Below are 10800 nucleotides of genomic sequence, written 5' to 3' on the forward strand. Positions count from 1 at the left end.
TTTTAGGAATCACAATAAATAATTTTCTGTATTCATCTGCACATAATGATAATACCATGTTCTCTTCACACATTATTTTGATTTTGCACTTTCAGGAACCGCTTACTGGATGGTGGGGAGCACTATTAGGATCTCATCTGCTGTAGTTACACAATTAATGCTCAAGACAATATAAAAAGTTTTCTGAAATGCAATCAGTAGCTTATTAAATATAATTAATAGCTTACTAAATAGAATGTATATCTGAAATAAAATGAAAGCTTTCTGAATAAGGAGTACGTGGATTCTGAAATTGCGGACTTCAGTGGTCCATACTCGATGTGGACATTTGAGTTAACATTTTAGGAGCTGTACAGCGGAAATCATTAAGAAGTAAGCCTTTTCCAGCCAAATTACACTCCCTTTTCACATACATTATCCTTGAAAGAAAGTGCGTTAAGATTGTCATGTATTTCCTTTGAAATCAAACCTGAGGATATGGTCCTTCTGGTCTTACTACTGTGTTCTTATTTAAATACATACTTAACAATAACAAATGACTCCTAATCTACTACAACAGGATCAGGAAGAGTCTACAATGCAGAAACAAAAAAGTGCATTGCGAAACTAGAAGGGCATGGAGGTGAGATTTCAAAGGTAAGTTGTATGTGATCTTACCTTTTCTAATTTAATTATGTGTAACATCCAAGCCACCACTAATTCCATGACACAGAAATACTGTTAAAGAATGAGCACAAGCACTTGAGTATCTTGGTGAAGTCTTAAGGCCACTGCCTTCTGAGATTTTTAGCATCATCCTTATCCCTCACTTCCACCAGGCCTCCTGGTCTTTACTGCTTTTATTTCTCTACACACTTGATTTATGGAATGGAATCAAAAGAACATACTTTTGTGGGAAAATACACGGTGCCTAAGATACCTGGAAGCTCAGAGCCCATTTCAAGAACCACTTGGTCTTGAATTTACTCTTGAACTTCTATTGAATTATTCTATTATTTCTTCTATTATAACTATTGAACTGTAAATGCTGGAGTTCAGCTCCAAATGAATTTAGTTGCTTCCAGAAGTTTGAATATTATTTATGTTATTTAATGCTTGTGAGTTCTTATTATTCTTTCAAATGGATAACCTTCTCTAGCTTTCGTGCAAATATGCTGTGTATGTACTGTGAGAGTGTTAAGGAGGGTATCCATCAGGATCCTCAGGGCTGGTATGATTTCTTTGCTGCAGGTGAGAATCCGCTTACCTGGAGCATGCTGAAAAGTTAATCTGCTTTTACAGATGTTCTGTGTAACTGTGATCACTTGGGATGGTTATTCAAGGGAACAGGCATTTTGCCCTTAATCATTAAGCAATAATGCATTATATAATAAACCTGATATTGTCTGGTTAGTTCTTAAAAATATGTATAAATCTGATTATCTGGAAATGCATGCAATTTAGGGAATGAACCTTTAGCAAAATATGAAGACGTACTGAAGAATAAGTTGCCTTCAGTGGGAGTTTGGATATTACAGACACATATGTCATTTAAAAAAGTTGTCCACAAAATATGCATATATTTTACATTGGGATATTGATAATGTTTAAATGAAGTTGTTACAACAACAGCAATTCTGATCTTGGGGGATAATGATCTGAAATCTTGATCCTTTTGTGTGGTCATTATATATGGACCTTTGTACAAAATGTCCAACCACATAATTCTGCCAGTGGTAATGCTAATTTTAGCAGACTACATTATTTATTGTCTTCTGTTTTCATTTTCTAATCTCTAGATATGCTTCCTTTTCCAGGCATGTTAACATGGTAAGTAATGTAATTATTTTCTATATATTTTTAAAGATATGTTTCAACCCTAAGGGCAATCGTATTCTAACAGCCAGCTCTGATAAGACAGCTCGACTCTGGGATGCTGCTACTGGACACTGCCTTCAGATACTAGAGGGCCACACTGATGAGATATTCTCCTGTGCTTTCAATTACAACGGCAATATAATCATTACAGGTAACTGATGTATCCCAAATTATCTTCTTTCTTTCCTTTGTTTTGAAACACATTTTCAATTTTATTGTGCTAAAAGTGCAAAGTGTTGTGGGGCCACTCACAAATGCAGGTTGCCAACAGTTGCTTAAACACAGTCAAGAAAAGCCATAACTTACTTTGGAACTGAAGCTTAAATGAATATGGCTGTGAAAAAAATTGTACCAAAGCATGAAGTCACCATCTGTTGGCAACGGTAGCCACAGAGCAGTGTCTAAGTCATGCTCTTGTACTGCGCTGCTGTGAGGGAGTTCTGGATGAGGAAGATACAAAGCTTTTTTTAATGAGAGCATGTTACAGAACAATGCAGCCTGTTCAGCTTTCATTTACTTCAGACAAAAATTCCCTCTGTGGGAAAATGTGAGCAGGTTTTGTGACTACTTGGACCTTTGCACTGAACCCCCCCAAATATCCACGTGCAGGATGATCTCAGTGAAAAATACTGCTGCAGGTCCTGCTGTCTTTTGCTAGTCATGGACAAAAAAATGTTGTCCTTCTGGTTTCTCTGTTTTCCAGGTAGCTGGTCAATTGAGTTGTTAACAAAATTGAGTTTTTTGTGCAATACAGCTAAACAATTCCCTCAAATTGTGTTTATTACTAGGGAGCAAGGATAACACCTGTAGAGTATGGCACTGACTGAAGACAAGGAAAGATCCAGTGTGGTATGTGCCTACAACCTGAGTTCCGTAGTCAATAAACTTAGTCTTACAGATATGCTTTATTTTTAGTCATTTGTTATGTTTCTGCTCTGCTCAAGTAGCCAAGTTACTTCAATTTTTGTGGGTTTGACTTGCTTATACCTGGTAGCTAAAGATTCACAGAATAGTTGAATTTGGAAGAGCCCTCTGGAGATTGTCTAGTCCAGTACTCCTGCTCAAAGTAGTGTGAGCTCAGCATGCTGCCCAGGAACACAACAGTGGGTTTTGAATATGTCCAAGAATGGAGATTCAACAATTTCTCTGGGCAACCTCTGCTCCACTGTTTATCAACCTCACAGTAAAAAAAGATTTTTTTTTTTAATTTATGTTTAAATGGAATGCTTTCTTTGTGCCTGTTTCCTGCCTGTTGCCTTTTCACACAATGCCACTGGTTCCATTGTCTGTTATCAGAAAAACTGTGAATCAATGAATCCAGTAGGATGCCCTGTTTCTTTGTGTCATTGTTTCCTTGTTACCTTTTAAATAAAAATAATCAAAAAACCAAACAGCACTGCTGTACTCTCAAGAGTGAAAGATGTGTTGTTAGGTACTTGCTTTGAGTACTTTTAAAAATTTTTTGTATTAAAATATTGAGTTAAAATGCTAGATGATGATTATTATATTTTTTTACTTGTAATATTTTGTCCTGCTTGATATTTCCTGGGAAAAATATTAGCGACCATTTGTGAACTGCATTACTATTAAACTACTGCTTGCCTGCTATTTTACACCCTTTGCCCACATCTTTCCATTCATCTTTGCTCATCCTCCATTCTTCCATTCTTATGTGCAGTAAAATAAAAGATAGTTTAAGTGGTGACTCTGAATACAGCCAGTGTGAAGAAAAACTACGCATCAAAGATTTGGAGCTAAGGATCACAACGTGAGCTGTGAAGTGCATTCTGAGCATAAACTTTCTTTGGAAATACATTTTTGCTTAATCTTTCAGGTTATGTTCTTTCCTGTTTTTTACTCTAATTTTTCTCTTATACTATGCTAGATTCTCAATGAATCAAACATCTGTGGTAGTGTTTGACTTCCAAGTCTTGCCATATTTTTTACCACAAAATTGTGACTGGGCTGAGGTTTTGCAGACTGAGCATTGGACTGGGATTTAGAAAAATAGAAATAAAGCCTGGGCTTTATTTCTGTTTCTCTCTAGACTTACTGAGTGAATAGGAGAGCTTTTCAGACTAAGTTATCTGGGCTTCTTGCTCAAATGTGAAATGCTTTCACATCTTGTATGATTCACAGCACGGCTGAAAAGTGTGCTGACTCATAAAACCTTAAACAGTACTTTCTAGTACACCATCATATGAATGCTTTCTGCACCTTAAGGTAGATTTAATAAATTATAAACATTAGCAGTGCATTCTATAGATTCATCATCCTGAAACCATTCTTTGCCTGTGAAATTGGGTTGATCTGCTCCCCTAATTTTACTTCCATTTCCACAACCAAAATTTCATGTGTGTGCTCTAACTCTATTATCTGGTACCTTTTTAATTTTATCACAACATTTTGCTTCTGCATACGTTCTGCTTTCCAAGGTACATCTGTAATCACAGGGCCACTGGAGCAGAGTGAGATTTTCTGTGTTTTCCTATAATGCAGCAACTTCACCCCCTGCAATGTTACTGAACAGCGTTACTGCAGGAAGCTCCCAAGGTGTGCTGTCACAGTGGAAATCAGATTTGCTTTATTGTTTCTGTCCTTTCGATCTCTGAATCATTCCAGCAGTTACTGTTGTGGAAATATAAATTTATTTTATCAGATAGTTTTCCCAGGGCAGAACATACATTTTGCAAGACTAGGACAAGGGTTTTCAATGTAAGCATATGAGGTGTAGTGGCTCTTGGTATATGCTTTTTGTATCTCTTGGGATTCAAAGCCTTTTCTGAATAAATGATAATAACTGCAGTCATACTCACTCAGGCTTTAGAAGTTGTAATTTGTGAGAACTTCCTTTTCAGCTCCTCCTGTAGGATTGCTTGCATTTCCTGGGTGGTTAGTGAAAGGGTATGAAATGTATCCTGCCTGGTTATGTTTTCCAGTTTGGTGCACCTTTCTGTCTGATTTCCAGCTGAAGCTGGGAGGAGGGCACAGTACCCCACAGCCAGACTTGTCAGACTTGTCTTCACCACAAATGCTATATAATTAGTTTGACAGTCCACCTGTCTAATATAATTGTCTGTCCTGCTAAATGCTTGATGGCTGCAAGCTACTTTCCTAGTGATGGCAGTGCCTTCAGAGCGGGTTTGAAAAATTAAAGTTTCTTTACATATACTGAAGGCTTAGGAACAACGCTGGCTTGAATTAAAATTAAATTTGGCTACTGTGTGTGTGCTTTTCTTCTGAGTTGGATTTTTTTCCCCAAACTTATTAAGTAACTTATGCGGGCTCTTGACTTCAATGGAGTGAGGTTCTGTTGTTGTTTTATAATGACATTTTAAAAGTCAGAGTGTAGGATTTATTGTGACATTCTTATTCTCATGTTATGCAGCTCTTCATGAAACTGGACTAGGAAAGCAGTTAATTCAGCCTCTCCAGAATAGTGGTCTGCTAAATTTAATAGGACAGATGTTAACAAGTGACAGTTTTTATCACAGACCACAATAAAATGATAATTTACAGATGACTTCAGTGTTACGACAAAATGGAGGAAATTTCAGCTTCTAATTATCCCAACATTGAAAGCACCCTACTTAAAACAAAACTGAAACCCCAAAGTTCGTTTTTTTTCCAGTACTTAATCTTCCTGTGTTTGAATTCATGTATTTACAGGCCAGATTCTGCTTTCAGCTAGGTGGGAGCAGGGCTGCAGCTGATGCTGAGGCAAATCCATGGGCAGCCTTGGGTGGCCAGGTATCTCCTAAGCGTAACAGCATTTCAGCATTTTTTAATTGTGAACAACACCTGTTCTGATTTACTCAGCTAAGTCAGCTGTTGGTTTCCTTTTTGTTTAGCATTAGGAATACCTTCCCAATAGACATCAGGGGTGTAAATATTTGTGCAAACCAATATACAGAAGAAACTCCTTAATGTCTGCTTCTCCCACTTCCCTGCCTACTTTAGCAGTTATTGAAAGCAGGCCAGATAAGCAATAATAGGGATTGAGAATATCAGTTACTCTGGAGTTAATTCTTTGCACTGAATGTGTAATAGTGATAGTAATAATAAATGTTATAATAGTTATAGTTATAATATGATAATTATAATTAATGTTCACCTGAATGAACAGTGGAATGTGGGGAAAGCCAGAGCTCTGACTTGCTCAGTTATGGCCAGGGATCAGATTTTTCATTCAGAAGCATTGCTGTGAAAAGCTACGGGGTGATGTGCCAATAATTGAATTGGTCAAATCTTTTTAGGAAGTAAAGACAACACATGTTAGAACATAAATTTATTTCCGAACAAATTGCAACAATGAGAACTACTGTACAGAGAAAACTGCATCACACTTACAACTCAGTCATGATATTTGTGCTTTGTAGGATAAGTAAACATTTATTCTACCACAGCAAAAATTTATACACTGACAACTAACTGTATCTGGCTTAAAAATAAATACACTTTCCCATTTATTGGCTCAATCAAAGCACTTTATGATGCCCAGTGCTTTTTACTAACTTTCAGCCTTGGAAATGCTGAGCATTCATTGTTACCACTCGTGTTAGCATGAGCTGTGGATGTTCAGCAGTTCTTAGGAATGGGCTCCAGTACTGCAGTTAGGTTGAGTGGATGCAACAAACTGACCTTTATCTTGACAGTAAAGAGGCTCTCCACTGACTTCAAATATTGCAGAGATGTAGATGTTATTTAATGTTCAGTAATAGGTTTCACCAACAGTCCATATTTCTTAACAAATGAGTGATGAAATCATGCAAATTTAGCAATGGTTTTAAAGATAAAATTGAGAATAATATGGCTCTTTTTTCATAAATTACTTAAAACTTCTTCAAAAATATTTAGTGCAAAAGGATAGTTTTCTTCTTTTCACCCCACCTCCCAAAAATATTATAGAAGCATATACTATTATATGGAAAATAAAATCTCTCTTAAATATTTGATTTGGAAAGGCAGGCAGGCTTTCTGTTATACTATTGGAGAAGGGAAAAGCAAAATATAAAGGTTTTCAAAGGAACAAATCACAGAAGAGCTTTGATGTGATAAGTTATGTTTACCTTTAAATTCAAAGCCAACCTCTTTGGCAGAGTCAAGAGAGTATCACTGAGTGTGTGATACCTAATATCATCTCAGCAAGAAAATACCATAGTATTTCTTATCAAACAGTTCTATAAATGTCATCATAATGTGGACTATCATACATAGTCCAACACATATCCAAAATGAACAACCATGTGCTGAAATTGTAGCAATTGTTTTGACTTCTTGAAAATTACAAAAATTAAGATTTTTATTTCAAGACAGCACTCTTTTCAGATATGTCTTTCTTCACATTATTAACAATTTACTTGATTAAACTTAGTATTTCTTTTCAGTATTCTAAGCAACACATAGCATGTTACTTAGTGCTTTAAACAGAAACACTTCACATAACACATTCCTTATCATCACTCCCTCTTACTGGATAGGGACACTGAGGCACAGAGGTGAACTGACTCGCCCGAGGTCACCTGGTGGGGACAGGGCTTTAGGAACCCACAACCCTGACTCGCAGAGCTGTACTTGGGGACATACCAAGCACAGCTGTACTGAACTGCACTGCCTGCGAGTGTAAAGAAAGGAGGCTTTTTAAGGGTAATAATTGAGATTTGTATTTCCTTGAGGAGAAGACAGGAATGGAGACCAGCTATAGGGCTGAAATGATCACGTGGAAAGAAAGCGAAATGTGTTTTCAGCAGCTTCTTGTTCTGTCTTTTGACTTCAAAGATCTGATGTGTTCACAAGTTTTTTACCTCTCAGAGGATTGTGGAGACTTCTTTTTAAAAATGTTTTATTTATTGAAGGGCATGGTTTTCTCTGTGCATCCTGGAACACACTCAGGTTCTAAAAGTTAAAACTGTACAAACATTAGTATTGTTTTAAAACTGAATGTTAGTATACCATCCTGTTTCAGCTGAGTGATTTAATCAAATTGATGAAAATGGAATGTACTAGAAATTCAATTAAGTTTTACTTAATTCGTTAGGTAAATTAAGTTCATTAATTCAGAAAGCTAAAAAATCCATCTTTTTCTAGCACAGTACATCCTACAGCACAATATGTCAAGCGTCCCTCAGTCTCTCAGGATACAGAAGGATAAAATACACCTTGGTTTCAACTTTGCTCAGTGCAGTTGTGGAACAGACAGGTGCTGTTTCTGTAGTTTATATATCTTTGCTCATTTTATTTGGTGATATTTGGAAATCAGTGTTACACGAACCACTGCTTACTTAAGCTGGATTAAAACAAAGAAATGGAACAGGCAATTGTTCCTAACCCAGTTCAAGGAGCCAATCGAACAGGCTTGGTGTCTTCTCTTTGCTCTCCTCACTGAGCTTGCAGTACTGCACCACAGCATGAAAGATGTCTCCCACTTTCCAGGACTTCCGTTGAACCAGCTGCACAACATCTAAAAACTAAATTGAAGGAGAAACCAAACAAAAAAAGCAACACCACCACTTAGCATTTGGCTAACATTTTGCTGAGGTGTTAAACAAACACACGCAAACTGCTGTGAGGCAGTCCTTTTAAGTGCACTGCTGAATCACAGAGTAGATGCACAGTAACATAAGGGTAACATAAGGGCTCTTTCTACTTATAGCACACTGAGAACTTCATTTCTGAAATTCCACAGTTCCTCAGAGACTGATCAGATTTCATGATGTTTTATCAATTAGCTCTTCTCATCAAGGATTTCCTAATTTTGCTGTTAAACGGAGAACTGTGAAAGTAAGCTTGCTAAAGAATCACAAGTTTCCTTGTTATCAACATCTCACTGTCAAAATGAAATTGTGGCTATCCACTTTATAAAGAAAAACAATCCTTCATTACATTAGTTATATTTTGAGTTATATTTAAGTTTCTGCATTTTCACATATCCATCCCACAGTATTCTTAATATTCACACACTACTGGTGAGAGGGATTTCTGGGTTACTTCTGTCACATGAAATCTTTTGTTACGGTTGTGGCTGAATCACCATAAGGATATGCATTTGCATTTTTTTTTTCTTTGCCTCTAAACCAAGTTAAATATATATTCTTAAGCAGCTGTAAAGAATTCTGAATTTTGTCCACTTTGTTCTTAATAATAGGCTTTACAGTGTCATACATCTGGTCTGATTTTTCCTCTAGCACATAAATGAAAATCAAAGCTTTTCATTTCCTTGAATTTCACAATCAATATCTAATTGGCTCACAACGTCTACATTTAAACCTCCCAAGAAAATATGGAGTCTCCAGTTAGTGTAGCTGTTTGCTATTTACATACCGAAGCCTAAACTTTTAATATGTATTTCAACAATATTTAATAGGCACAGTTATTTCCAAGAACGCTGTTGTAGGCAAAATGTGCTTCATTATTCTCTAGTGTATTTCTGCAATTGAATTAACTGTTTGCCAAAGCACATGGGTAAAGCTGACAGCTGTTTCTTTAATTAGATGCAATTTGGATGGTTGCTGCTGAATACATTTTAAATTATGTTTATGATAGCCAAATGCAAGTACTCACGAAAATCAAACAATATCTCTGCTACTCAAAATGATCTTCTCATAGACGTTATTTTAAAAGATGAAAATACTGATTTATAATACCCTTTTCATTAATTGTTTTGTATACTGTGACACTTTTTGTAAGCCTTATGGCTTGAGCTATCTTGCTGAACTTGGAAAGGGGGCAATTTTGATTATTCCTGAAATGCTGAAGGTGGCGTTTCATGGTGTCTCCAGTGAGCATTAATTATTCAGAATAGTCTGCATTTCTTGTGGCCATTTTGGTCTTTAGCATTGCTCTCTGTGTCCTACCTTCGACTAATAACTGGGTGTTTCTCAGTTCTGGTCTGTCTCTGCCTGAAAACAAACTTTTGCATTCAGAATGAAGATTAGTGGAGACTAAGCTACATCTGTACAGGAGCTAAAGTGTACTGATATACATAACTTTTCTTTTGTTGCAGCTGAGACAGGGAAGGTGCTTCCCAATTTTTATACAATGATCCAAAATAGTCTAATTTTCCAAGACACAGATGTGTGATCACAAATAAAAATGCTAGTTGGTTACCACCCTTGCTAAACTCTCCCTCTGGCTGGGAATAATATAACAATACACCTACATAAATGCTCCATCCTTCCTGTTCTCTTCAACTAGCTCTGATGAAGAAGCCATGAGATCTTGTTATGTGAGATACTGAGCCCAATCTAGCATAGATTATCTTGCATTTAGTATCTTCTGAACATTTGAGCAATACACCCTTTTCTCACTGAACTGCAATCCCTTTCTACCAGCACAAAGCGATGGTAAAGGCAGTGCATTTGACCATAGCAGTTCTCACCTAACTGCAGATGGAAGTGTCAGGCCCTGCTGTACCTCAAACGTAAACCAGCCAGATGGCCAGAAACAAGTTCCTACTTGCCTGAGGTTGCCCTGATCAGAGCAGTAGGTGAGGCAGAGCCTGTAGAAGGACTAAGGAATTTCAAAGCTTTAAATCTTAAGTACAACTCATGTATTAAGTCATATTTGTTTCTTGTTGCTAGTAGGCTCTGAATTGCAGAACTTTGTATATCTGATGTCTGCAATTGAATGGTTGTGAGTTGTGTTTTGTTTTTTTTTTTGTTTTTGTTTTTTTTTTGTTACACATACATGTTTAAACTCCATATAAACTGTCTGGAATCCTTCAGATGCAACCATGGAAGATGGAGAGGAATGGGAGAGATGGAAAGGGACTTTATTAGGGAGTGTAGGACAAGGATGGTTTTAAATTAAAAGACGGCAGCTACTGATTAGACATTAGGAAGAAATCTCTTCCTGAGAGCATGGTGAGCCCTGGCACTGCTGCCCAGAGAGCTGTGGGTACCCCATCCCTGGCGGTTCTCAAGGACAGATTGGATGGGCCCCTGG

The 10800-nt window shown here is 37.0% G+C and overlaps 1 long non-coding RNA gene across 1 annotated transcript; it reads left to right on the top strand.

Annotated features, from left to right (window-relative positions):
- Positions 1 to 539: 539 nt before the first annotated feature.
- LOC104912560 lies at positions 540 to 2756 on the top strand. The gene is made up of 3 exons (XR_794740.2): positions 540 to 636; positions 1846 to 2008; positions 2646 to 2756. It is a non-coding gene; the product is annotated as an uncharacterized LOC104912560 (long non-coding RNA).
- The last annotated feature ends 8044 nt before the right edge of the window (positions 2757 to 10800 follow it).

Source organism: Meleagris gallopavo, chromosome 11 (genome assembly GCF_000146605.3).
Source record: "Meleagris gallopavo isolate NT-WF06-2002-E0010 breed Aviagen turkey brand Nicholas breeding stock chromosome 11, Turkey_5.1, whole genome shotgun sequence".
Classification (NCBI taxonomy): domain Eukaryota; kingdom Metazoa; phylum Chordata; class Aves; order Galliformes; family Phasianidae; genus Meleagris; species Meleagris gallopavo.